Here is a 26,428-nt window from a genome sequence, read left to right as displayed (position 1 = left end):
CCAACAAAATAATGAAAGGAAACAGTGACGGCTCGTGCAAAATTTTACCAGTATGCTGCAATGTGGTGGCCTATTGCCTTTCGACTTGCAAGGCTAGTAATCTTAACTAAATTGAATATATTATTTTGCATAAGTAAACTGAACAGTTTAAATGGATTTAAATTTTATAACTAATTGTTTAACGTTGTGAGGAATACAAGAAAATGAAAACAAAAAGAATTATGGTTGAAGCGGGGATCAAATCCGAGCCAACGAACCACGAGTGAGTACACTTGACCAGTGCACTACCGAGCCAGTATGTAAACTGCTGCTCAATCCCTAATCCTCTACAGGTTAAATGGTTCAAATGGCTCTGAGCACTATGCGATTCAACTTCTGAGGTCATCAGTCGCCTAGAACTTAGAACTAATTGAACCTAACTAACCTGAGGACATCACACACATCCATGCCCGAGGCAGGATTCGAACTTGCGACTGTAGCGCCCAGAATCGCACGCACACTCCGGCCGGCTCTACAGGTTACCTTTTGCTACAGCCCACCCAGACGAAATATTCTAGGGTCTTGAAATGGGCATCTACCTGCATCTACTCACATAGTTTAAGCAGTTCAGTGAGCCTCGTTCTATGCCCTCTTGTTACATTTACACTTGGAGCAGGTATACCTAACTCTTTAAGTCTCGCTTTATCCTTCAAAGAGCTACCGGAACAAGACATTTTTAGCAGATCTACAGAAACACTTTCATACTAAATTTCCTTTTAGACTCGTTTTTTACCTCCGTCACCAATCTTCTGACATACGAAGGGTAGCTATTGGAACTAAATTTAATACAGTAATTTTACGTATTGAAATTGGACTGTTCAAACACGTTTAAACTTTTTAATTGATTGTTAGCGTTGTTAGGAATAAAATAAAATGGAAGAAAAAGTATGGTAGCAGTGGGAATTAAACCTGTGCTGGTGAATTGCCAGTTGGGCACCGTGATCACTTGGTGACGACGCCGTTGCATCAACTGCTCCTCTACAATCCCTCACACTTTACGCTGACCTAGTAGATAGTGTCGGAATTTTCCATGCGGCTTTTCGCGGATGCTGTAGTATACAGAGAAGTTGCAGCGTTAGAAAATTGCAGCGAAATGCATCGGATAGGCACTTGGTGCAGGCAGTGGCAACTGACCCTTAACATAGACAAATGTAATGTATTGCGAATATATAGAAAGAAGGATCCTTTGTTGTATGATTATATGATAGCGGAACAAACACTGGTAGCAGTTACTTCTGTAAAATACCTGGGAGTATGCGTAAGGAACGATTTGAAGTGGAATGATCATATAAAATTAATTGTTGGTAAGGTGGCTTACAAAACACTCGTTGGACTTATACTTGCGTATTGCTCATCAGTATGGGATGCGTACCAGGTCGGGTTGACAGAGGAGATAGAGAAGATCCAAAGAAGAGCGGCGCGTTTCGTCACAGGGTTATTTGGTAAGCGTGATAGTGTTACGGAGATGTTCAGCAAACTCAAGTGGCAGACTCTGCGAGAGAGGCGCTCTGCATTGCTGTGTAGCTTGCTGTCCAGGTTCCGAGAGGGTGCGTTTCTGGATGAGGTGTCGAATATATTGCTTCCCCCTACTTATACCTCCCGAGGAGATCACGAATGTAAAATTAGAGCACGGAGACTTTCTGGCAGTCGTTCTTCCCGCGAACCATACGCGACTGGGACGGGAAAGGGAAGTAATGACAGTGGCACGTAAAGTGTCCTCCGCCACACACCGCTGGGAGGCTTGCGAAGTATAAATGTAGATGTAGGTTACACGCAAGAAAAAGAAAATACTGACCTGTTGCTGTGAGCAATGTAACACTCATAGCGCTCGAAGTTATCATCTCACATCAGAGGATGTGCAGTCGAAAACAGACAGCTACATTCTTTCTCTGAATTGATCGTAGCGCGGCTTAAGACTATTTCAGCACTTGGTACTGGTTTGTAGTTACCATGGAGAGAGCACAATAAAACATGTTTTCGTCGGTTTTATTTGCATACCAGCACATATTCGAAGAGAAATACAATTATTTTAGTGCTCCTTCTGGTTTGCATTCGAATAGAAATGGTATAATTTTAGTTTGGTTTCCAGCTGACATTTGAAGAGAAGTGGCATAATTTTAGTGCATTATTTAAAAAGTGATGTAGTACATTAGCACATAACTGGTCACCACTGAAACGAAAAACTTTATCGCTTACTACATTTTTGATGTTCATACACTAAAACTTCAGCATCAGGTATGATGTTTTAATTTATTACTTATTTTCTACAAACTCTGTTTCCAACTAATTTTGCGGACACTATCCTTAAATACTATTGAATGTAGCTACAAGGTTATATAATTGTGCAGCACATAGTTCATTAGATATGACATCATAAACCATGAGATGGGCGTTCGATTCTTTAAAGAATCGGAATTACGGTTACTGACGAAACACTGAAAACAGTCGATGAGTTATGCTTTGTGGGCAGCAAAATAAAGCGAGAGCCGAAGAACAGGGGATATAAAATGCAAGCTGTCAACACTAAAAGAAGCGGTTCTGAATACTAGACATTTGTTAACGTCGAATATACTCATGAATTCGAGTGTTAGGAAGACTTTTCTGAAGATATTTGTCTGGAGTGGAGCCTTAAACAGAAGTCAAACGACGACGATTAGTGGTTCTGACTAGTACAGAACAGAAGTTTCTGAAATGCTTTGCTATAGAAAAATGCTTATGACTAGATGGGGAAATAGAATAACTAATAAGAAGGTACTGAGTCAAACAGGGAAAAAATGGTGGTCCAACGCTAAGGAACTGTTTGACGGCGCACATGAAGCATCAACGAACCGTCAATTTCCTAATTTCCTAATAGAACGAAATGTGGGGGTTAAAATTCTAGAGGGAGGCAGTAACAGAGTCAAATGAATGTAGTTTGCAGTAGTTACTCAGATGCTTGTGAAGGGAAGTATAGCGTAGAGGGCTGCACCAGCAGTAAAGACCAGAACACACATTTCTTAGCCACCTGTAACAACGCAAACACAACACTACACTGCAAAACCATTTATCACAGTTATCCACGCGATACAGGTATGCATTTTTCGTGCTTCGCAATAGCCTGTAAGAGTGCAACTGCAAACCACCTCCATTTGGTCGATGTTGAGGAATGTAATGTGGGACATCCGTGTTGTTCTCAATATTCACGTGCCGAGTGTGTGGCTGGTCTTGAAGTTTGATATAGGATTTCACTCTTTGTACCACGCTAGTCTCTGGCATAACGGCTGATAATACACTCCTGGAAATTGAAATAAGAACACCGTGAATTCATTGTCCCAGGAAGGGGAAACTTTATTGACACATTCCTGGGGTCAGATACATCACATGATCACACTGACAGAACCACAGGCACATAGACACAGGCAACAGAGCATGCACAATGTCGGCACTAGTACAGTGTATATCCACCTTTCGCAGCAATGCAGGCTGCTATTCTCCCATGGAGACGATCGTAGAGATGCTGGATGTAGTCCTGTGGAACGGCTTGCCATGCTCAATGGGGGACAGATCCGGAGATCTTGCTGTCCAGGGTAGTTGACTTACACCTTCTAGAGCACGTTGGGTGGCACGGGATACATGCGGACGTGCATTGTCCTGTTGGAACAGCAAGTTCCCTTGCCGGTCTAGGAATGGTAGAACGATGGGTTCGATGACGGTTTGGATGTACCGTGCACTATTCAGTGTCCCCTCGACAATCACCAGAGGTGTACGGCCAGTGTAGGAGATCGCTCCCCACACCATGATGCCGGGTGTTGGCCCTGTGTGCATCGGTCGTATGCAGTCCTGATTGTAGCGCTCACCTGCACGGCGCCAAACACGCATACGACCATCATTGGCACCAAGGCAGAAGCGACTCTAATCGCTGAAGACGACACGTCTCCATTCGTCCCTCCATTCACGCCTGTCGCGACACCACTGGAGGCAGGCTGCACGATGTTGGGGCGTGAGCGGAAGACGGCCTAACGGTGTGCGGGACCGTAGCCCAGCTTCATGGAGACGTTTGCGAATGGTCCTCGCCGATACCCCAGTAGCAACAGTGTCCCTAATTTGCTGGGAAGTGGCGGTGGGTCCCCTACGGCACTGCCTATGATCCTACGGTCTTGGCGTGCATCCGTGCGTCGCTGCGGTCCGGTCCCAGGTCGACGGGCACGTGCACCTTCCGCCGACCACTGGCGACAACATCGATGTACTGTGGAGACCTCACGCCCCACGTGTTGAGCAATTCGGCGGTGCGTCCTCCCGGCCTCCCGTATGCCCACTATACGCCCTCGCTTAAAGTCCGTCAACTGCACAGACGGTTCACGTCCACGCTGTCGCGGCATGCTACCAGTGTTAAAGACTGTGATGGGAGCTCCGTATACCACGGCAAACTGGCTGACACTGACGGCGGCGGTGCACAAATGCTGCGCAGCTAGCGCCATTCGTCGGCCAACACCGCGGTTCCTGGTGTGTCCGCTGTGCCGTGCGTGTGATCGTTGCTTGTACAGCCCTCTCGCAGTGTCCGGAGCAAGTATGGTGGGTCTGACACACCGGTGTCAATGTGTTCTTTTTTCCATTTCCAGGAGTGTAGTTGCAGAGGTGATAACAGCTATCAGAAGGCTATGCAAAACATCACACAGACTGGCTGCATCATCGCAACTCCGTCGCTCTAGCATCCTAGAGCGATGACCACTGATGTGTTTGATGTTAGTACTGGAGGTGCATGCGGCTATCATATTTGTCTCGCGACGATTAACGTCGGCTTTCTTATCCGGAGCCACTACTTATCCTTCTTGTAACTTCTCGGTTCTTCAGCGCAGCCCTTTGTAGTGTTAGTTTCATGTTCCGTTGATCATTTGCACGTCGAACCGTAATGATGTGGACAGTCGTTTAATACCGCCATCACAAATTATTCTGTAAAAATGCTTACGTGCTGATCGTTTACAAGTTCTTTCTTTCTTTCTTTCTTTCTTTCCTTCTTTCTTTAAATATAAGAAAAGCAAAGGAAGACATACGTATGTGAGTCAGTAATTTCAACCCACCATCTTTTACATAATACAATAACAGAAATTCCTCTAAAGAATAGGAGTTCTCAAGAAGAAACATTTTCAGTTTATTTTAAAATTTTACAGTACTGGTTGTCAGACATTTTACAGTTTCAGTTACAGCATTGTGCATCCTTTTTTGTGTTAAAGACAACCTTAATATGGAATGACGAATGTCATTTTTCCTTCTGGTATTGTAATTATACAAATTATTATTCCTTTTGAACTGCAGCGGATTACCTATACCAACCTTCATTGGGGAATAAATATACTCTTAAGGAGCAGTCTGAATGCCACATTCCTCAATTGCCGGCCGGAGTAGCAGAGCGGTTCTAGGCGCTACAGTCTGGAACCGCGCGACCGCTACGGTCGCAGGTTCGAATCCTGCCTCGGGCATGGATGTGTGTGATGTACTTAGGTTAGTTAGGTTTAAGTAGTTCTAAGTTCTAGGGGACTGATGACCTCAGAAGTTAAGTCCCATAGTGCGCTTTCAAACGAATCATCTCAGCATTTGCCTGAAGCGATTTGATGAAATCACATTAAACCCAAATTAGGATGGCAGGACGCGGATTGGAACCGTCGTCCTCCCGAATGCGAGTCCAGCGTGCTAACCATTGCGCCACCTAGCTCGGTAATGAGTGGAAACACTACGACCACTGCTCACCACGAAACTAAATGCCGCCTGGCGACGGTGTGCGTATGTGACGCGACACGATAAGGAAAGTGTACATGGTGCAATGATAATTAAATCAAGACCCTAAGCTGTCGACAGGGGACAGTTGAAAATGTGTGCCTTGAGCGGGAGTCGAACTCGGATCTCCTGTTTACACGGCAGACGCTCTATCCACCTGAGTCACCGAAGGCACAAAGGATAGTGCGACTGCAGGGATTTATGCCTTGCTCGCTCCCCGTGAGACCCACATTCCCAACTTACTGTCCACACACTACATTCGTAATGCCCCTGCCCACTACACTCATTACTCGAGGCAGACAATCTTACCGAGTCCCGGAAGAGTTCGGGCATGCGTGTGCATCCAGCACAGAAGAAGGAGGTCAGTGACCGGTTAGCCTTAACTGTATGAAGATGGAGAACAGATACCATCTTCATATAGTATACAGGGTGGTCACAAATAGTCTGGAAAGCTTGTTAGGGTGTTACAGAGTAGATTGTGCTAAGAAATAATTGTTAAGGAAAAAATTCTATACATTGCGCAGTTTTCTAGTTAATTAGCATTGAAATTAGCCTACCATGCCAGTATCTATCTATCGCTTGAGCATTGTCCCGCAGGGTCAGCATCGTTAATCGGATTTGGCATGTTAATGTTTAAGGGGTGGCCGGATGCCCTTCCTGCCGCCACCCCGTACCCCCCTGGGACGGAATTAGTGTACCCCAGCTGTCTGTGTCGAGTGTAATCCATGGAATAGTGCGAATGTGTTCAGATGTCTGCGAGCCGTATAACTGAGGCGGAACATGCGGACCATCCCGGTATTCACCTCGCCAGATGTGGAAAACCGCCTAAAAACCACATCCAGGCTGGCCGGCACACCGGCTCTCGTCGTTAATCCGCTGGGCGGATTCGATCCGGGACAGCCGCGCCTACCCGAGTCCAGGAAGCAGTGCGTTAGCGCTCTCGGCTACACTGGCATGTTTGGCCTACCATGCCGGTGCGCGCACAAATTCAAGTGGCCCCCCAGAGATGATGTCAACAAACGTGGCCTTCGTACAATCCTGGAAATTGAAATAAGAACACCGTGAATTCATTGTCCCAGGAAGGGGAAACTTTATTGACACATTCCTGGGGTCAGATACATCACATGATCACACTGACAGAACCACAGGCACATAGACACAGGCAACAGAGCATGCACAATGTCGGCACTAGTACAGTGTATATCCACCTTTCGCAGCAATGCAGGCTGCTATTCTCCCATGGAGACGATCGTAGAGATGCTGGATGTAGTCCTGTGGAACGGCTTGCCATGCCATTTCCACCTGGCACCTCAGTTGGACCAGCGTTCGTGCTGGACGTGCAGACCGCGTGAGACGACGCTTCATCCAGTCCCAAACATGCTCAATGGGGGACAGATCCGGAGATCTTGCTGGCCAGGGTAGTTGACTTACACCTTCTAGAGCACGTTGGGTGGCACGGGATACATGCGGACGTGCATTGTCCTGTTGGAACAGCAAGTTACCTTGCCGGTCTAGGAATGGTAGAACGATCTGTTCGATGACGGTTTGGATGTACCGTGCACTATTCAGTGTCCCCTCGACGATCACCAGAGGTGTACGGCCAGTGTAGGAGATCGCTCCCCACACCATGATGCCGGGTGTTGGCCCAGTGTGCCTCGGTCGTATGCAGTCCTGATTGTGGCGCTCACCTGCACGGCGCCAAACACGCATACGACCATCATTGGCACCAAGGCAGAAGCGACTCTCATCGCTGAAGACGACACGTCTCCATTCGTCCCTCCATTCACGCCTGTCGCGACACCACTGGAGGCGGGCTGCACGATGTTGGGGCGTGAGCGTAAGACGGCCTAACGGTGTGCGGGACCGTAGCCCAGCTTCATGGAGACGGTTGCGAATGGTCCTCGCCGATACCCCAGGAGCAACAGTGTCCCTAATTTGCTGGGAAGTGGCGGTGCGGTCCCCTACGGCACTGCGTAGGATCCTACGGTCTTGGCGTGCATCCGTGCGTCGCTGCGGTCCGGTCCCAGGTCGACGGGCATGTGCACCTTCCGCCGACCACTGGCGACAACATCGATGTACTGTGGAGACCTCACGCCCCACGTGTTGAGCAATTCGGCGGTACGTCCACCCGGCCTCCCGCATGCCCACTATACGCCCTCGCTCAAAGTCCGTCAACTGCACATACGGTTCACGTCCACGCTGTCGCGGCATGCTACCAGTGTTAAAGACTGCGATGGAGCTCCGTTTGCCACGGCAAACTGGCTGACACTGACGGCGGCGGTGCACAAATGCTGCGCAGCTAGCGCCATTCGACGGCCAACACCGCGGTTCCTGGTGTGTCCGCTGTGCCGTGCGTGTGATCATTGCTTGTACAGCCCTCTCGCAGTGTCCGGAGCAAGTATAGTGGGTCTGACACACCGGTGTCAATGTGTTCTTTTTTCCATTTCCAGGAGTGTATATTTCCCTAAAACCGAGCAAGAGGACGATACAAAAATTGGGCAAAGGGCAGTATCAAGAATCGAATCCGATCCAAAAGCTGACCAGTCTCGTGCGCTATCATCTACGCTATGAGAACAACTGGCACTGTATCTGGCGGGCCGCTTGAGTTAGCACGCGCAACGGGCTGATTGGCTAACTTCAGTACTAATTAAGTCGAAGCATTTTCTTGTCAGTTATTTCTCAGCAAAACCTACCCTGAAACATCCGTACACACTTCCCAGCTGTTTCAGACCGCCCTGTACAAGTGGATCATGGACGAATGAGAAACCATTCTAGCCACGATACGGGCCTCAAATAATGAAAACCGCTGACAGAAGCTACTTTGACAGAGGGCCGACTGATGTGGCCCGCCGCAAACGACGAAGCTGGTGATCTGTTCTTGAGCATCTGTGGAGTTTGGTTAAAGTGCAGTGAAACCACAAGTGGGCGACAAGGCACTCCTCATCACACAACGTTTAGGATGGAGGCTTGTCGCTCTGCAAAGCAGCATAGTTGATCTGTTGCAGGTCTGACGACAGAGTAAAGCACTGGTGCAGCCACAATTGTTTCAGAGCACACCTATCAGTGCACATTGTTGAATATGCTGCCGTGCTAGGACGACCCCTACCTGTCTCCATGTTAATCCAATGAAATCGTCAATTACGACTGCAGCGGGCATCGAGATTGGGCCTTGGTGCAATAGAAACGGGTCGCCTGGTAGGATGAATCACTTTTCTTCCTACACCAGGCCGATTATCGTGTCCGCATACGCTGTCACGTTGGCGGACGGCAGCCCCAAATATGCTCCGCTCCATGGGCTCAGACCATTTGGGGCAATAATATACTACAGGGGATATTTACCTGCTCTTCCATGGCACCTATGGTAGTAGTCACAAACAGGAAGACAGCTGGGAACTACACCCATGCTCATAAATTAATGATAATGCTGATACATGGTGAACAATGATCTGGTGGGAGGTTTGAGGATTTAAATCACCTCGGGGTATGACCATGTGGTGCATTTGACCTGCGATCGTCGCACGGTGGCGCTGGCAGCAGTCCATATACGCAGAGGTGTGTTGATGCATGTCAGAGTACGGTGCAGCGAGTAAGTGTGCAGACGTTTTCAGACGTGCTAATGGTGGTGACTGTGTGTTGAAAATGACTCAAAGAACGAATATTGATGACGTTGTGAGGGGTAGAATACTAGGGCGACTGGAGGCTGGTCGGACACAGCAGGTCGTAGCACGGGCCCTCCGTGTGCTAAGCTGTTCGTAATTGTAATTCCTAGGAATTTGGTCGAATTTATGGCCTTAAGATTTGACTGATTTATCGTGTAACCGAAGTTTAACGGATTCCTTTTAGCACTCATGTGAATGACACACTTTTGATTATACAGGGTCAACTGCAAATTTTTACACCGTACGAATATCTTTTCTAATCGTTTTGCAGTTTTTTTGATGTTCTGATGTCTTTACTAGACGATAGTCTAGTAAACAACCTAAGACGGCTGCTCACAGTGTTTCCTAAATCGTTTATATGCTTTGAACACCGTATGTTTTGTGGCTTCTGTACATGAAGCAGCACCCCGATTACTCATAATGGTTTTGGTCATTTCCCAATTCAAGACCTCAGACTCTTGTCTCGACTTGTGAAGAAAGGAAGGGTTGCCACGATCATCAGCGGCAGAAAACTAGTTCAAGTAAAAAGCATGGAACAAGCACCGCGCGTGATCCATTTGAAAAAACTATCCAAACATTCGTCTGGCTGACACATCATACAGGCATTTCCTTGAAAGACCACAGTGGGTCTACCGTTGTCTCTTGTCACTAGTGTAGAGTCAATCCTGATGTTATCTATCATGTAATTTGCCGTAAACAGGCGACACTAATTACATCCTTCTCAATAAAGCTGTGCAGTTGAAGTAAATCAACGTGATGGTACAGTTGCACACTACATTGCTTTCCTGCATTGTGCTACTACACGGGATACGCCTTCTCTTACTTAAATCCGAAGAATAGGAAGACTATGGTTTAATGTCTCGTCAGCGACGATGTTATTAGGGATGGAGTGCAAGACAGAATCGGGAATAGTATGGCCATGTACTGTCCAGCGCACTGCGCACTTTAATCCGGTTTTGTATGTGGTACCACTGGTCACAATCCAATACGGCGACCACTTGACCTTGACAAGTGGAAGTTTACAGTTCGGATTGCCTACATACAGGAGCAATCTCGTCAGTGACTTCATCAACCTTATCAATGATGTCAAGTCACCCCCCTTCCTCACCAAATGGCTCTGAGCGCTATGGGACTTAACTGCGGAGGTCATCAGTCCCCATCAGTCCCCTAGAACTTAGAACTACTTAAACCTAACTGCCCGAGGCAGGACTCGAACCTGCGACCGTAGCAGTCGCGTGGTTCCAGACTGTAGCGCCTAGAACCGCTCGGCCACACCAGCTGGTTTCCTCTCCAACCAATCACGGCGTCAGCCAACCAGAATGAAATGTCAATAAATAAATAAATAAACAAATAAAGACCTAAATACATTTAAAAATCAGAGTTGGTGGAACTAGCCCAGTTGTGCTCTGTAACCCCACCCCTGCCTCCCCTCCCATCCTCTCCAGCCACTATCGGTGCAGTAAAAATGATGCCATGTTCGAAGATATGCAGTCAAAAATAACGTAACTTCCAATTGAACAGGCGGAAAGCTCGAAGATATGCATTATTTCCATGAAACTCAAAGATATTTATGTACTCATGCAAACCTCTGTACTTAAGCAGCATAGTATTAAAATGATGTGACCAGATCCAACAATTATTTTTTCCTATAATGGTTTACCTGTAGTTTTATCGAATAGTGAGACGGCATTCTGCTTCACACTAGGACTGCGATGAAGATGGTATCGGGTGGCGGACACTCCCAACTGCAGCCCCGAACTACCGAAGAAAGAATCGAAACGACGTGAAGTGATCTTCAGTGACACACATTTGCGGTTTGTTATCTGTATAGGGGCGATTTCAAAACGGGAATACTTGCAGAAGCAACTAATTAGATTTGCTCTCGAAATGTTTTATGTCAAGTCATTTCGACTAAATTCTTTGTATTACCAATGTTCTAATTTTTCAGGCTATTCCTCATTGTCAAGAATGAGGTGTCGTGTCCCTTCATGTCTATAGTTTTTGCTCTTTTTATGTGACTCACTTTTTAGTTACGCAAGAGCCGATGAGCAACTGCATTCGGCTGCACATGCCATAGTATTTCATGTAGCAGCCTGTTTTAAAACTTGCACTTCGATAATTCTCATATGAACATTCTGATAGCCCAGAGGCGTCGTTAGTGTAAATCAACTGGGAAGAAAGCTACGAGCGAAATGCATTAAGGCAAGGAACTGGATAGAAATTCAGTCCTTCACTCAGAGTAACCACTTTCTGTTATTGTGGTTTCTCTTTGTCTCAAGTTGTCAGAAAATGAAAAGTCTTTCATCACGCACTTACTGACAAAGCTTCACGAGCAGTTACGTTGTGATTGTTACGAGATGTTACTTCACATCTGTTTCGTTTTTCTAGACTACATGAGAGTTTCCCTTAAGGACCACATATTCAAGACATTACTGTTAGCACTTTTTGTTCCTTGTTCCACGTTCTCATCCCAACTGCTTCTCATTTCATGTTACTGGAAGCTGGAATCTAACTTAAACTGCACTTATTCACTTTTTTCCCACGGCTTTTGACCCCTATTTGTCGATCATCTCGCACAGTTTGTTTTTCTGATTAGAGATCGTATGTTATTCACGGCTTATGAAGTTTCTTTGTAGATGATTTGCTGCCTTTTCACTTGTGTCATATGTTAGAGATGGTGCCAATGAAAGCATTTAGAAGGAAAACTGTTTTCAGGTATGTAACAATAAAAATAATGATCTTTACTCATAATGTTAAGTGTCTGACGATGACAAAAAAGCAAATCGCATGTAGTGAATGAGTTTAAGTTTGCAGTTCGTTTAAAACAGATAAAAATACAACAGTTACTGAAGAGGAGGCCTACTCAAATAATTCCCATTGTTCTTAATTTACGGTGTTAGAGTAAGAATGCATCTGGATATTATTCGTAAGTACAATTTAGACCCAAATCATTATTACAGAAATAAAAGTAAAACTCAATGGCCTATAGGTATTTCTGCTTCCAGTCAATGCAGTGGCAGCCGGCACTGCCTCGTTTTCGAAGCGTGAGATTCCCAGTACATCAGACACATCGGCTGAGCAAACTTAGGTATTCTGCTTGTCGCTAATGTAACGGAGAACATTTGGCAGTTACGTGAAGGGTCGATTTACTTCCTGGAATAGTTGGCAGAACTATCCTGTTCACTCGATATTTTCTCGTTACTGTGAAAAAAGATGCTAAATGATGATATATAGGTAGCAAATATATGCTTTTGAGTTGCAGGAACCTCGTTTCAACAGAAACTGCAGCTTCCTTCGCCATTCACATTGCGAATTTTCCGTGTTACCCATAAATGGGATAAAAGAAATGGTTCAAATGGCTCTGAGAACTATGGGACTTAACTTCTGAAGTCATCTGTCCCCTAGAACTTAGAACTACTTTAACCTAACTAACCTAAGGGCATTACACACATCCATGCCCGAGGCAGGATTCGAACCTGCAGCCGTATCGGTCGCGCGGCTACAGACTGTAGCGCCTAGAACCGCTCGGCCACCGTGGCCGGCCAATGGGACAAAAAGGTAGAGCTGTTTAACGCAAGTCTATGCTAGCTTAGCGGTAAAGTGTTAGTGTTCGCCCATCCAGCGGAAGAGTGCGCTAGTTTTCGCTTCTAATCTCGCTAGAGATGAGATTTTTACCTCTTCTGTGAAAGAGCCACTAGCAGGCAGATCGACAGTCCGTAAAGAAATCCTAAGACAACTTCTCCCACATAAGTTTTGTTGCTACCATGATATTGTACCTTCTAGATCTAAAGATGAAAAACTTGCTGAATTACACACCTGTTAGCACATGCATTTTCTGCTTCTGTCAACTATACTGACTTAATTGTGCCACTGAATGATTTTTGAACTGAATTTGTTAGATATCTACCCTTACTACTAAATGTATATGCTTTTGAGGAGTTCTGTACCGCTATTTCAGTATAGCTGTACACTGAACATAGTCACAGACCGTTTTGAGGCTGACAGTGCGTAGCATTTTGCTACTATACGACGATCTGGTGTACTTCGTTTTATTAAGAGACTTTTTTCGTAACTTTGTCATGATAAGTTTTAAGTTATTTGTATCAGCACTAAAAAACTCCGCCTTAAGAGGCCTCAGAAGGCCCAACGGTACCGACCGAGCGCCGTGTCATCCAGGGCCGATAGGCGTCACTAGATGCGGATATGGAGGGGCATGTGGTCAGCAAACTACTCTCCCGGCTGTTGTTAGATTTCGTGACCAGAGCCGCTCCTGCTAAGTCAGGTAGCTCTTCAGTGGGCCTGACAAGGGCTGAGGGCATTCCGCGTGCTAACAGCACTCGGCAGACCGTGCAACTACTAGCCAAGCCCCATAGCGGTGAGCGGACGGGAACCGGTGTTACCACTGTCGCAAGGCCGTTGGCGACATTAGTATGGTGCACACTAAATAGCGTTTTTTCGTTAGTTTACTGAACAATACGACTAAACATAATACGTAAATTAAATTAATCTCCCAAATGGTCTAAAACAATCTAATAAAGCTCGGATAGTTTTTCTACTTCACTCCTGTAGTCAGTACGTTGGTCACACTTAAGTCTTCTTCCATGTTATGCTGTGTGATACAGTAAAACTGTGACGTTCAGTATATCGAAAAGACGAGAAACCGAGCAAATTCTGCCACCGACTGTACTTCATTTTCCAGAACGCAAAGCTGAGTGGCTTCTCGGACGTCCTTTACAGTAAACATGCAACAATTTGTTAAATTGTTAGTAAAATTTTTCCCACTTGTTGGCTTTCTTCCACCATTCAGCAATATTTAAGATTCAGTATCGTCTCTTTTTTACATTTAAAATAAATATTTACTCAGGGACTAAAAAAAAACAAGTGTGTAACTGGATCGTTTCAACTGAAAATCACAATTTTTTCACGGACAGAGCTCAAGATAAAAACACACTTTGTGGAGAGGTGGAACCGTGTTCCCTGATGTGTGGCTTGGAAGTACGTACCCCATACCCTGTCCTCAGTGCGCCTCAGATATCGAATTCAATTCGTACTACAGGTGTGATTCGAAAAACAGTACACACATAGTTATTAAAGGACACTTACAAAGTGAAGAAATAAAACACACAACTGAGGGCGAGCGGGAGAAATGTGGTCTAAAGGCGTTTGTACGGCTGTATATGGTGGCAGATTATGTGACTGGTGCATGAAGACGTCGTGAAAACAGACCGGCATCGAGACGAGGGGGAGGAGGAGGTCAATGGAGACCGACCACAAGCTCGGATTAGGATAGGATGGAGAAGGAAATCGGCGGTGCCCTTTCAAAGAAACCGTCTCGGCATTTGCCTGAAACGATTTAGGGAAATCACAGAAAACCTGAATCAATGGCAATGGCCGGAGACGGGTTTGAACCGTCGTCCTCCCGAATGCGAGTCCAGTGCTAACCACTGCGCCACCTCGCTCGGTACCGTTATCTAGGAGGATCCCTAATGGCGTGGGTAGGTATCATGTTGACCAATCGAACACCTCTTCATGAAATTGTATGGGTGAATGAGCAAGATTTAACTGGTGTCAGATATCGTGACTAGATCTTGGGACCTCATGTGCGGTTGGTGCGAGGAGCGGTGGGCCCAGACTCCGTACTGACGGACGATAAGGCTCGTCCTCATAGTGCACAGGTGGTTGATGTTTCCATCCTGCTCGCTCTCCCGATCTGAATCCCATAGAGCACTCTCAAAGACTTGCGAACAGCTCTGCAGGAAAAATGGGCGTTATTGCCTAACAGACTGATGAAATCATTTACAGCATGCCCCGCCGTTGTCAGGCATGTATTGTTGCTAGAGGTGGTCATACTCCGTACTGAGCACATTAACAGCTGTCAGAATGTCCGTGCAAATCCGACAAAATGGAAAAAAAACGAAGAACATGTTTGTCTACCTCTGTGCATATTGCAGTTGTCTACGTTCTGTATTATTTACATTCTTTCTACTTTACTGTCGCCTGTTTATAATGTTTTGTGGCAAAATAAACGCAACTTTGCAAAATTTTCGTTTGTTGTTTTAATTCTGGACACCAGTGTACTCCATTCGCCGTGGCTTTGGAACAGTGTCTCTTCGAAATTGCAGCTCTTTACTGTAAAACGTTTGTAACTGTCGGAAGAAATTGGAGTGATTGGCTATCCGATCCCGAACCTGTTCATTACTCACCTCGTGCGAAATAAAATAATTCACAGAACAGATGACAACCTCAAGCAGTACTTTTCGATGTCTTCAGCAATACTGATATTGAGCTTTTCTTAGCGGGGAAGTATGAAAGATGATGATTGAAAAGAACGCCTGCTATGCATTAGCATCTTCATATCTGTTTGTCTTGTTTGTGAGTATACGTACTGCTCCCAGCCATCTGCCTGTACCATACGCTACTTAATGTGCAGCTTCTGCTGGCTCTTTTCGCATGGAACCATGTGGTACCCTATACCGTGTACACAGTTACATGTGTCTGCACGGCGGTTCGGAGAACAGTTTGGTTGTCGTGTCCATCCTTAAGCAGTACGAGCTATTTCGCAATAGATGAAAAAGACATTGAGACCCCAGTTGCGATTTGAGATGCAATCGATAAAGCGAGTTCCCACTGTGCACATAGGCAGCGTTAGATCTAGCAGACAGTCGCAACCTTCAACCTCGCTTCTTACAGGGTGTTTCAAAAATGACCGGTATATTCGAAACGGCAATAAAAACTAAACGAGCAGCGATAGAAATACACCGTTTGTTGCAATATGCTTGGGACAACAGTACTTTTTCAGGCGGACAAACTTTCGAAATTACAGTAGTTACAATTTTCAACAACAGATGGTGCTGCAAGTGATGTGAAAGATATAGAAGACAACGCAGTCTGTGGGTGCGCCATTCTGTACGTCGTCTTTCTGCTGTAAGCGTGTGCTGTTCACAACGTGCAAGTGTGCTGTGGACAACATGGTTTATTCCTTAGAACAGAGGATTTTCTGGTGTTGGAATTCCACCGCCTAGAACACAGTGTTGTTGCAACAAGACGAAGTTTTCAACGGAGGTTTAATGTAACCAAATGACCGAAAAGCGATACAATAAAGGATCAGTTTGAAAAAATTCAACGGACTGGGAACGTGACGGATGAACATGCTGGAAAGGTAGGGCGACCGCGTACGGCAACCACAGAGGGCAACGCGCAGCCAGTGCAGCAGGTGATCCAACAGCGGCCTCGGGTTTCCGTTCGCCGTGTTGCAGCTGCGGTCCAAATGACGCCAACGTCCACGTATCGTCTCATGCGCCAGAGTTTACACCTCTACCCATACAAAATTCAAACGCGGCAACTCCTCAGCGCCGCTACCATTGCTGCACGAGAGACATTCGCTAACGATATAGTGCACAGGATTGATGACGGCGATATGCATGTGGGCAGCATTTGGTTTACTGACGAAGCTTATTTTTACCTCGACGGCTTCGTCAATAAACAGAACTGGCTCATATGGGGAACCGAAAAGCCCCATGTTGCAGTCCCATCGTCCCTGCATCCTCAAAAAGTACTGGTCTGGGCCGCCATTTCTTCCAAAGGAATCATTGGCCCATTTTTCAGTTCCGAAACGATTACTGCATCATGCTATCTGAACATTCTTCGTGAATTTGTGGCGGTACAAACTGCCTTAGACGACACTGCGAACACCTCGTGGTTCATGCAAGATGGTGCCCAGCCACATCGCACGGCCGACGTCTTTAATTTCCTGAATGAATATTTCGATGATCGTGTGATTGCTTTGGGCTATCCAAAACATACAGGAGGCGGCGTGGATTGGCCTCCCTATTCGCCAGACATGAACCCTTGTGACTTCTCTCTGTGGGGACACTTGAAAGACCAGGTGTACCGCCAGAATCCAGAAACAATTGAACAGCTGAAGCAGTACATCTCATCTGCATGTGAAGCCATTCCGCCAGACACGTTGTCAAAGGTTTCGGGTAATTTCATTCAGAGACTACGCCACATTATTGCTACGCATGGTGGATATGTGGAAAATATCGTACTATAGAGTTTCCCAGACCGTAGCGCCATCTGTTGTTGACAGTTGTAACTACTGTAATTTCGAAAGTTTGTCTGCCTGAAAATGTACTGTTGTCCCAAGCATATTGCAACAAATGGCGTATTTCTATCGCTGCTCGTTTAGTTTGTATTGCCGTTTCAAATATACCGGTCATTTTTGAAACACCCTGTATGAAGAATGTAAGGGAGAGGATGTAGTGTATCTTGTAAAAACTACGTCTTGTACAAATTTCGACTTAACGCTTCCGTAAGTAGGAACGAAAATTTGTGAAGATATTACGACCTTTATCAAAAAGGGTGAGAACTTGCCAGAACTCATGGTGATTGATTAATACGTTCTTCATTTATATTCAATGATCCCATGTTTAACCATCATCATTAGCAGCAGCAGCAGCAGAAACACAGTATACCATAAATGCACAAACTAGTCACCAACATGTGCCAGTTCAAATGCCAGCGCATTTGACAGAAGTTGGCAGTTAGTTCAAACTAGAAAAGAATGCACAAGAATAAGAGACACCATGCTTAGCTAGCGGGCTTCGAGGCACTCTATGCTGTCATTGATACCGAAAGTATAAGCCCATCAGTAAATATGTTTTAGACGTCCCTAAAGGACAAGTGTTTCTTTCACGATGGAAAAGGGATATTGCATATGTTGGCATGCGTATTTCTTTCATTGCCAGTTTCAGGTTATGATAAACAGATAACACAGTATATAAGGTTTGCAAAAAGACAATATAATCTTAAAGTGATATGTTGCATAAAGGCCTTGTGAAATGTCGCGGTCATTTAGTTGCACCCTAACACTTTTGTCTTGCGCACAGCTTTTATTGACATAGTTACACTATACTCATTTCAGCGTTACGCCAGTTTCGAAGGATCTGCAATAAAATGGGTATACATCAGAAACATGTGATGACATCAATAGTAGTGGAAACATCAAGACAAACAAATAAAAAGTACCACTATCAGATATGACACACAGTGTCTTATGCATCAACAAATAACAAAAGCGCATTTCTTCGCACATAATACACGACCAAAACTTATTTCCACAAGAAGAATAAAAATATTGGGTCCATAGGATCCATTTATTTTGTAGCGAAGATGCTGTTGACTAGTACGTAAGATGACCATTTTTAAAGCTAGTTCAGCTTTGAGCAGCTTACTGACTCGATCATAAGATTACAGATTTTTCCTCTTTTGTTTTTATTATTTCTCTAATGCTGGTATGTAAACAATGGTTATGTAATGCTCCTTGTACAGTTGATTAATACTCTACTACTCATGTCCTCAGCATTCTGTTATTTTACGGAATCGCAAGGAGGCTGTTTTTTATTTTTTCGTTTATGCGATGTGTAAACAGATTTTATTGAAATGTGTATTCCCATTATAATGGTCATATGTCATTATTAGCCAACAGCTGGTTGATCCCATGACAATACAATCATTACTCACACGCCAAATACAGCTTCAGAATTGTAACTTTTGTTTTTTCTTCTTGGTATACAACACTGATTATGCTTGATCATTATCCGTATCTGTGTATTGTTTCCTTGCTATCTATATTTTGTACTTAAATGAGTATTTTTCTCATTTTTTAACGCTCTTTTGACTAATGATACAGACATCATTATACCCAAGTGCCATATAGTTTGCAACATGTAGTTTTACCATTGCAACTTGAAGCAACGAGTTTATGTTACTACATATTTGATATTTGAACTTCTGTTATTCAATATTTTACAATGATCGCAAAATTTAAATTACTTTTGTAGTGCCATTACACATCATCCTCGCCTTGCATTAAGTGCCGCCTGTCGCACTTCTTTTCTCAATCCTTTCGTGAGTCCATTTTAATCAGTTTGCATTTATATCTGACGACATTAAGACAGAGGAGAGATTATGTATCAGTATGTGTTGGACACACTCACTTTCGCTATTCAGTGAACCATAAGACTTTGGGTGTCATATATTTGTTAACTGCTGATTTTAATTCGCTAGTCATGATGTATTTACTATTATTTTGCCATCACATGTTTCTCATATGTAACGATTTTATTCTAGATCCTTTGAAAATGGCGTACGCCTTAAGGTGTAACAAAATGTTGAAGACAAAATGTGATATCGTAATCTTAATGTTTTGTTCAATAAGATGTAAAAATCAGTTGACATAATTACTTTAAACTGTCAAAAATACTACTGTAAAACTGATACAAACTTAAAGGAATGTAATGAAACGTATTCTAAGTATCAATTCGTCATGTAATTACGAAACAATAGCCCGAAGTGGAAGGACGAACTACCTAAGCAGGCTACTTATTTCAGAAACTGAAACTACCTTAGAAAAGTATGAGGTAGGGTTGTTAGTAAATATAAAAAACGCTTAGAATAATGTAAGTGTTTAACATTAAAGTGTGTTTCGTTCATTTTGCTTCATCGAGGCAATTATAGCACATTATGTGTGCCTGGACTTTTGAAACACTGGTTAATGTCACCAGTCACAGCGGAGGTGGATACTCGGGATTACACTAGCGAGCACCTCCATTCCACCGGCATACCAGTATCCTACAGTACCTAAATCGACAGCTTCCATTTCGATGGATTACTCGCGCATGGCAACAAAACAAAGCCTTCTGCATAAAATATTCTTGGTCTTCTCACCTCCTCCTCGATTTGCGTAAAAATTCGAGCTTCAGATGACAGAGGATCTCTTAGGTTAGAGGGTCTCGGGAAAGTACAGAAAGAGCTACAGTCTCAAAGTGCAGGAAAACACAGGGCGAGAGTAGACATAGCAATAGGCAATATTATAGAAGGAAATATGTTGGGAAAGAAAAAGAGCTCCAAGCATTGAAGCTCATATCATTATAGGTACCGAAAGCTGGCTAAAGCTAGAGATAAGTTCAGGCGAAATTTTTACAAAGAACCTAACGTTATACAGTAAGGATATGTTAAGTACCGTTAGTGATTGTGGTTTTGTTGCTGTTAGAGATAGTTCACCTCGTAGTGAAATTAGATAATTCCTGGGAGTTCGTTTGGGCGGAGGTTATACTTGAAAACAGGAATAAATTAATAATTGGTTTCTTTTACCGACCCCCGACTCAGATAATTCAGTTGCTGAATAATTCAAAGAAAACTTGAGTCTCATTTCAAATAGGTGCCCCACTCACATAATAATAGTTTGTAGTGACTTCAATCTGTTGGCGAAAGTACACGTTTAAAGTCTTGGGTAGGTATGAAACATCGTAATAAATACTGTTAAATGCTTTCTCCGAATACCATTTCGAAAAAGTTATTTCAGGAGTCCCCTCGAAGTGTGAATGGTTTCGAAAACATACTTAACGTCTTAGCAACAAATAATCATGAGCAAAATAGGGAGCATTATGATGAATACAAGAATTGGTGACCGCAAGGACGTTGTGACGAGAATGAACATGGTAATATACAACTCAATCAAAAACAAACGTAACTTTGCAAACTTTCAGCGTTCGTGCAGAAACAGTCTTACGACATCGCCCAATAATTTATCATTTCTATTTGTAGCTGCCTTTTGATGTTTTTTTTACATTCTGATTGTCTGTTTTCACTTCTCCTGGATGATCTTATTTTTCGGTAATGAATAGACCACTGCCATTTGATATTTCCTAATCTTTCCGATGTACGAGCGAGCTGAATTGCTCATCGTTTGTGATTCACTAATCACGAACGATGAGCAACCATTGTTGATTCCTACATTGTAGCTGTTCTGTCTTCGAGAAACGGATCATATTGACCAAACATACAAGAGCATCAACAATTTAACGATCGCAGGGCAGTGCAACGGGAATGAGGATATGGTCCACTGTCCGTGAGCTGGCTTCACCACAGATTCGGCGCGCCGGCTAGCGCTAACCTGTGAATTGGCTACACTCCACGCCTTAGGCAGAACACGCCACCCGACTCCTGAAGCCGACCAAGTCAGCAACAAACACTATGGCTTCCTATACGTGCGCCGCCGCTCTCGGAATATCCGTACACTGGCGACCTGCCACAGCGTCACAGGGGCTGTACAGTAAGTATCCACGACTGGATTACTTGTCTGCCGTAGCAGTGATCAACTATATACAAAAATCAGTATATCTGTTAATGAAAACCGTACCCAAATCCCTACAGTGGTTCCTGGGTTAGCTTTCACATATTGGCAGAAAAATATGGCAGGGAATATCCATATATTCTAGTCGAGATTCGTCACTCTCCGAAGTTGCGGCAGATGTTTACTGTTTTTCCCGCCACCTCTCTGACTGATCAACTCGTAGCTCCAATCATTGTCGCGAGATGTCAGTCTAAACGACAATTAAATACGGGGGAGATAACAATATATATTATACATTCATCGTTACTGTAATGATTCATATATAAAAACCTTCCTCGCAAAACAGACATTCAGTAAAGACATCGTAACATCGAAAATATCGACCTTCAATGTTTGCAGAAAAACAAGGTCGGAGTGACGTTACGGTGCAGCAATGCTCTCAAACGGAAAGTTTGTCATCTCCCGTTATGTATTTGTAGGTTGCTTTTTACACCTTTATATAAATTCATCATATTATCGTCCACTGATGTTTACACATCATTGATGAAATCGAATTCTGCACCGATTATTTGCTAACTTTGCACATATATATTAGACCTTGTCTATATATTCATCCTTCAATATTCTCCCAACAGTGGGTGACTTGACAGAGACCTCGATAATAGAAATCTGTATTTCAGCTGTTCGAATTACATTGCACCCCAGAAACGTCCCACCTAGAAAATTACACGTCTACCCCATCTCTTACGCCTGCCCTATGAGTTTTCTTTTGCTCCTCATTGTTTGTGGTTTAAAACCGGATGGCTTTCTTCTCTGTATCTGACATGCCCAGTATGGAGGGACTTAAAATCGTAGTAGTCTGGTAACTTAAAACCATATAATCCATTCATCGAAAATCGCCCAAAAGCCATTCGACCAAGCAGTTATTCTTCATCGAGGAAAGAGAAGTCATTGAATGCCACGTCAGGAGAACAGAGGAGGAGAAGCGACATTTGATAGCACTAGGAAGCAACCGTGTCGCTGTCTCTTGTGCAGAATGAGCTGGAACGTTGTTGAGAGGGAAAAACACCCTTTTGGACAGCCTCCCACAACGCTTAGCTTTTGTAAATCCCACGCGTAACTGATGCTTGAGGAGCACGCATGCGCAAGCATACTTGCGTGAGCTTGCACAAATTCCTCCAGCCTTCACACGGCTCTAGCTTGCTTGTACAAGGGTCAGTTTGTTCTATCAGAAAATGTAGAGCTAAGGTGACGGCGCGCTGGCTTAGGCAGCTTTTTTTTGCATTTGCTATGAAAAGAAAAGGAATCATGGTATATGGAATAAAGAGTTGTTAAAGAACCGAAAATATTAGTCCTATATGAACTATTCGCATTGGAAATGTCACGAAAACTATCTCACAGTATTCCTGTTTTTCTTCACTTTTTCTGCATGTCAAACTGTACTATTTGACTTGCCTACATTATAGTACAATTTTTGTGCTGAATGTAATTTAAGAGGTCGAAATACAAATTAAATCAATTCAAATTACTTACGAAAGCCTAGACAAACCTCCATATTGTTGGTACAAGTGCTCAAGCATGCATATTCTTCAACACTTGCGCAGGCATGAATAATCGAAATTCGATCTAGCATCAACCAGCTCGTACAGTCCTGATTCTTGTGCAAATTTATGCTCTACAAACTGAAGCGCACTTGGGCAGTACGCTTGCGCATGCTTGTTTGTCAAGCATGCAGTTACGTGTGTGGCCACCTTAACGTCAGAAGATTCCGCTAGTTTGCTGCTGTAATAGTTCCCGCCGTCCTGAGTATAATCAGGTTGGACCACACTGTTGCAGCCCCCCCTCCCCACCTAAAAAGAAAAAGCGTACGGCGTCACCTTACCCGATAATTGCATTTTCGCCTTTTTCGTCAATGGTGAATCCACATGTTTCCACTACTTGCTTTGTTACTGTGTATACAGGTCATACTGACACATCCAGCATTGGTCCATCGTGCCTTGGGCGTCGGGCTTTTTGAATGGGTGTCAGCAACCAAAATCCGGCGTGCAAAATGCTGAAATCTGATCCACGGCTGATATTCACTTTTTCTATCATTGCCTCGATTGTGAAGCGCCAGTGCTAAAGCACCAGGGCAGCGACTTCTTTTGCGATTCCAAGTGTAATATTTAAATGAGGGTTGTAAATGCATTTGTTCAAAATGTGATCAGCCATATCAGTTACATATCCTCGGACAGGGACGTCAAGTGTAATGTTTATAGGAGGCTTGATGTACCCTTTTAAAACTAACCGAACTCTGAAACACTACAAGTTGGCTCCTGAATAAAACACTTTCCAGCAGAAAGATCTTCCACTATTAACAAACACGGTGGATTTCAGTAAATAATGTCCGCATTCACTTTCTCTAACACAAATTAATGCAACTTGCTTACCTCTTGTCTTGTAAAGCTGTCTCGCTGCCGTCATCCCGACTGGTTTCTTCTGTTGGATGCAGGCTCTGTAGACCATGCTCTAAACTGTGCATAACATAGTGGCAAATGGGAAAGAATTCAGTGGTATTAAAAATGAAATTACAGTGGACTGGGACGCAATTTTATTTTATATCTATTTATAGAACCATAGTGAGTCTGAGAGCAAGCTTGCTATCAGCATTCAAAGTTTCCGGATGTTAATTATTTCTAGAGCACCGGAAAAGGTCACAATAAAATCATCCACATAATTCTAAAATTGCCGCGCCATTAACAGAAAATTGCACAAGTACGTCATCTGAGGCAGCTTTAATAAATTATTCATTCTCAGCCTGAGATCACATTTTACACGTATTGCCTTCTCCGGAAACGATCACAGACAAGTGGTGAGTTACCGTTAAGTTTGGCGCCTGCCAGCTCAGGGCGCACCTGTGGCTAGTTCGTTGTTTCCACCAATGATTATCGGCATTAACTGAAATTTGTATTTAGATTAGTACGGCTGTTACTCACTTCACCGTTCTCACAGTCCGAGACCACCTATCGCATGACATGACGTGTGCGCTTCTCGCTACTTTACAGCGGCGTGAATCTTCCTATACTGAATGTTAAAACGTAACAAGACCAATGAAATGTAGATGAAGAAGTGCCATGAACGCCACATCGTTTCTTCAGAGATGGTCTGTCACTTTGTTCTTCGTCATTCAGCCTTTTTTGAACACATGGAATCGTCTGCACGCCTTACATGCTAGACCTATTTGACAGTGCAGTATTGACATCCAGTTCCACCAACTCGGAGGGGATTGTTCGAACGTTGTTCCCTTTAAAATGCTAAAAAGCAATTACTGCACGTTACTACACTTTATCATTCGGCTCCGCCATATTGTTTTGTCTCTTCTGTATGCGTGCTGTGGTACTATAGCGTCGGATGTCAATATGTACCACGACTGCAGACAAACAAAAAAAGGTAATTATGTTTCATTATTATTTTTCGATTTGGTAATATAACTTTATCTGTTGCATAGGAAGAGGCATCTGTACTGCATCGACGTACCTAGCATCAGACGTAATGCTGGATTCGCTTTCAGCGGTAGCTAAATTTAAACTTCTGCCCGGCCATTCCAATTAGGGTTTCTGTAGATCAGTTAGGACAAATGCTGGAATGGTTCCATTGAACAGCTTCACTCCTGTCCAGTCCGCGATTGTGCGTGCACAGTTTGTAAATAACTTATTGTCCTTCCTTTTATCAATACACTTCAGCAATAGCGAAGCAAGGCAGATTTAGTAGAGTACTCTGATAATTACAGATTCGAAAAAAGAAAAAATCTTAAAACAACAGCTTGTAAAATAGAAACACTGCAAAAGTAACTAAATTATATATTTCTACTAGGATTGAAGCTACTACAGAATTTGTTATAAACAAATACATAAAAATATCAAACCAGTACACATTAATAAAAATATAACACAGTAACCCAGCGTTATATCTTCTTATAAATTTGTTCTATCCTCCTGCCATTTTTCTGGGCGTAAACATTGATAACATGAAATATGAAGTCCTGCAGTTTGTTGAAGATTTCACAGTTCCCTTCCCTATACCCGAAATCGCAAAGTTTGACAGACTGTTATTTGTCATTGTGTCGCGAAGGTACGTTTTAACGTGTCTTAATGTACTCATGCTTCTTTCGCAAGACGCTGCGGTTGCTGGAATTGCAAGAACCAACAACTGTTATTTCACAGAAGATTTTTTTTAAATCCATTGTTTATAATGGATTTAAAGACGTCATGAGCCTATAGAGATTTATCCTCACTGCTATAAATAAACTTAAGTTCTTTCAGTTTTTCACAGTCAAAGAAATGATATACTTTAAGTTGTTTTTCAACTTCGTGTATTGGGAAATTGTTTGGTCTACTACAACCTGAGAACTTTTTCTCATTTACAGGTTCTATAAAACCTGTTTCACTGTGGTCGTATGATTGCGACACTAATTTGTTTTTATCACTATTCCCCCTGCATAGCACTTGCAACAAAACAGTGGTTATGCCTTGCGCACTCCAGTTTATGGATACGTCGTAAAACTCTACAAATCTCTTTCTTATTTCTCGTAGCTCTTTATTTGCGAAATGAAAAGTTACACTCATTTGACTTCTAGTTGAGACATCCGTTGTTTTGTTGGCTTGTACTGATATAAAAGGACTGTTTTTAATTTCACTTGAAATTTGTTCTGTAAATGCAAGCTATGAATTCATTCTGTGTAAGAGGAAGTGCCTTTAAATACTCCATCGGATGCTAAATGATCTTTTATGTACGGTTTTTCCTTACAACGCTGCCACTTAACCATAGTTTTAAATTGTGCCATTGTGTTTGGAAACGTATTACA

The 26,428-nt window shown here is 43.6% G+C and overlaps 1 protein-coding gene across 3 annotated transcripts in view; it reads left to right on the top strand.

Moving 5' to 3' along the window:
- LOC126281451 (uncharacterized) overlaps positions 1-26,428 on the top strand; it is a 183,618-nt gene that overhangs the window by 62,161 nt on the left and 95,029 nt on the right. Inside the window, exon 1 of one of the 3 annotated variants that reach the window (XM_049980431.1) lies at positions 21,324-21,564. The exons of the other annotated variants lie outside the window; for them this stretch is intronic. The gene's annotated coding sequence lies outside the window, so the exon portion shown is untranslated. Of the gene's footprint in view, positions 1-21,323; positions 21,565-26,428 lie in introns of those variants that run through there. 3 annotated transcript variants of the gene reach the window in all.

The sequence above is a fragment of the Schistocerca gregaria genome, chromosome 7 (genome assembly GCF_023897955.1).
Source record: "Schistocerca gregaria isolate iqSchGreg1 chromosome 7, iqSchGreg1.2, whole genome shotgun sequence".
Classification (NCBI taxonomy): domain Eukaryota; kingdom Metazoa; phylum Arthropoda; class Insecta; order Orthoptera; family Acrididae; genus Schistocerca; species Schistocerca gregaria.
This window is presented reverse-complemented; position numbering and strand designations above follow the sequence as displayed.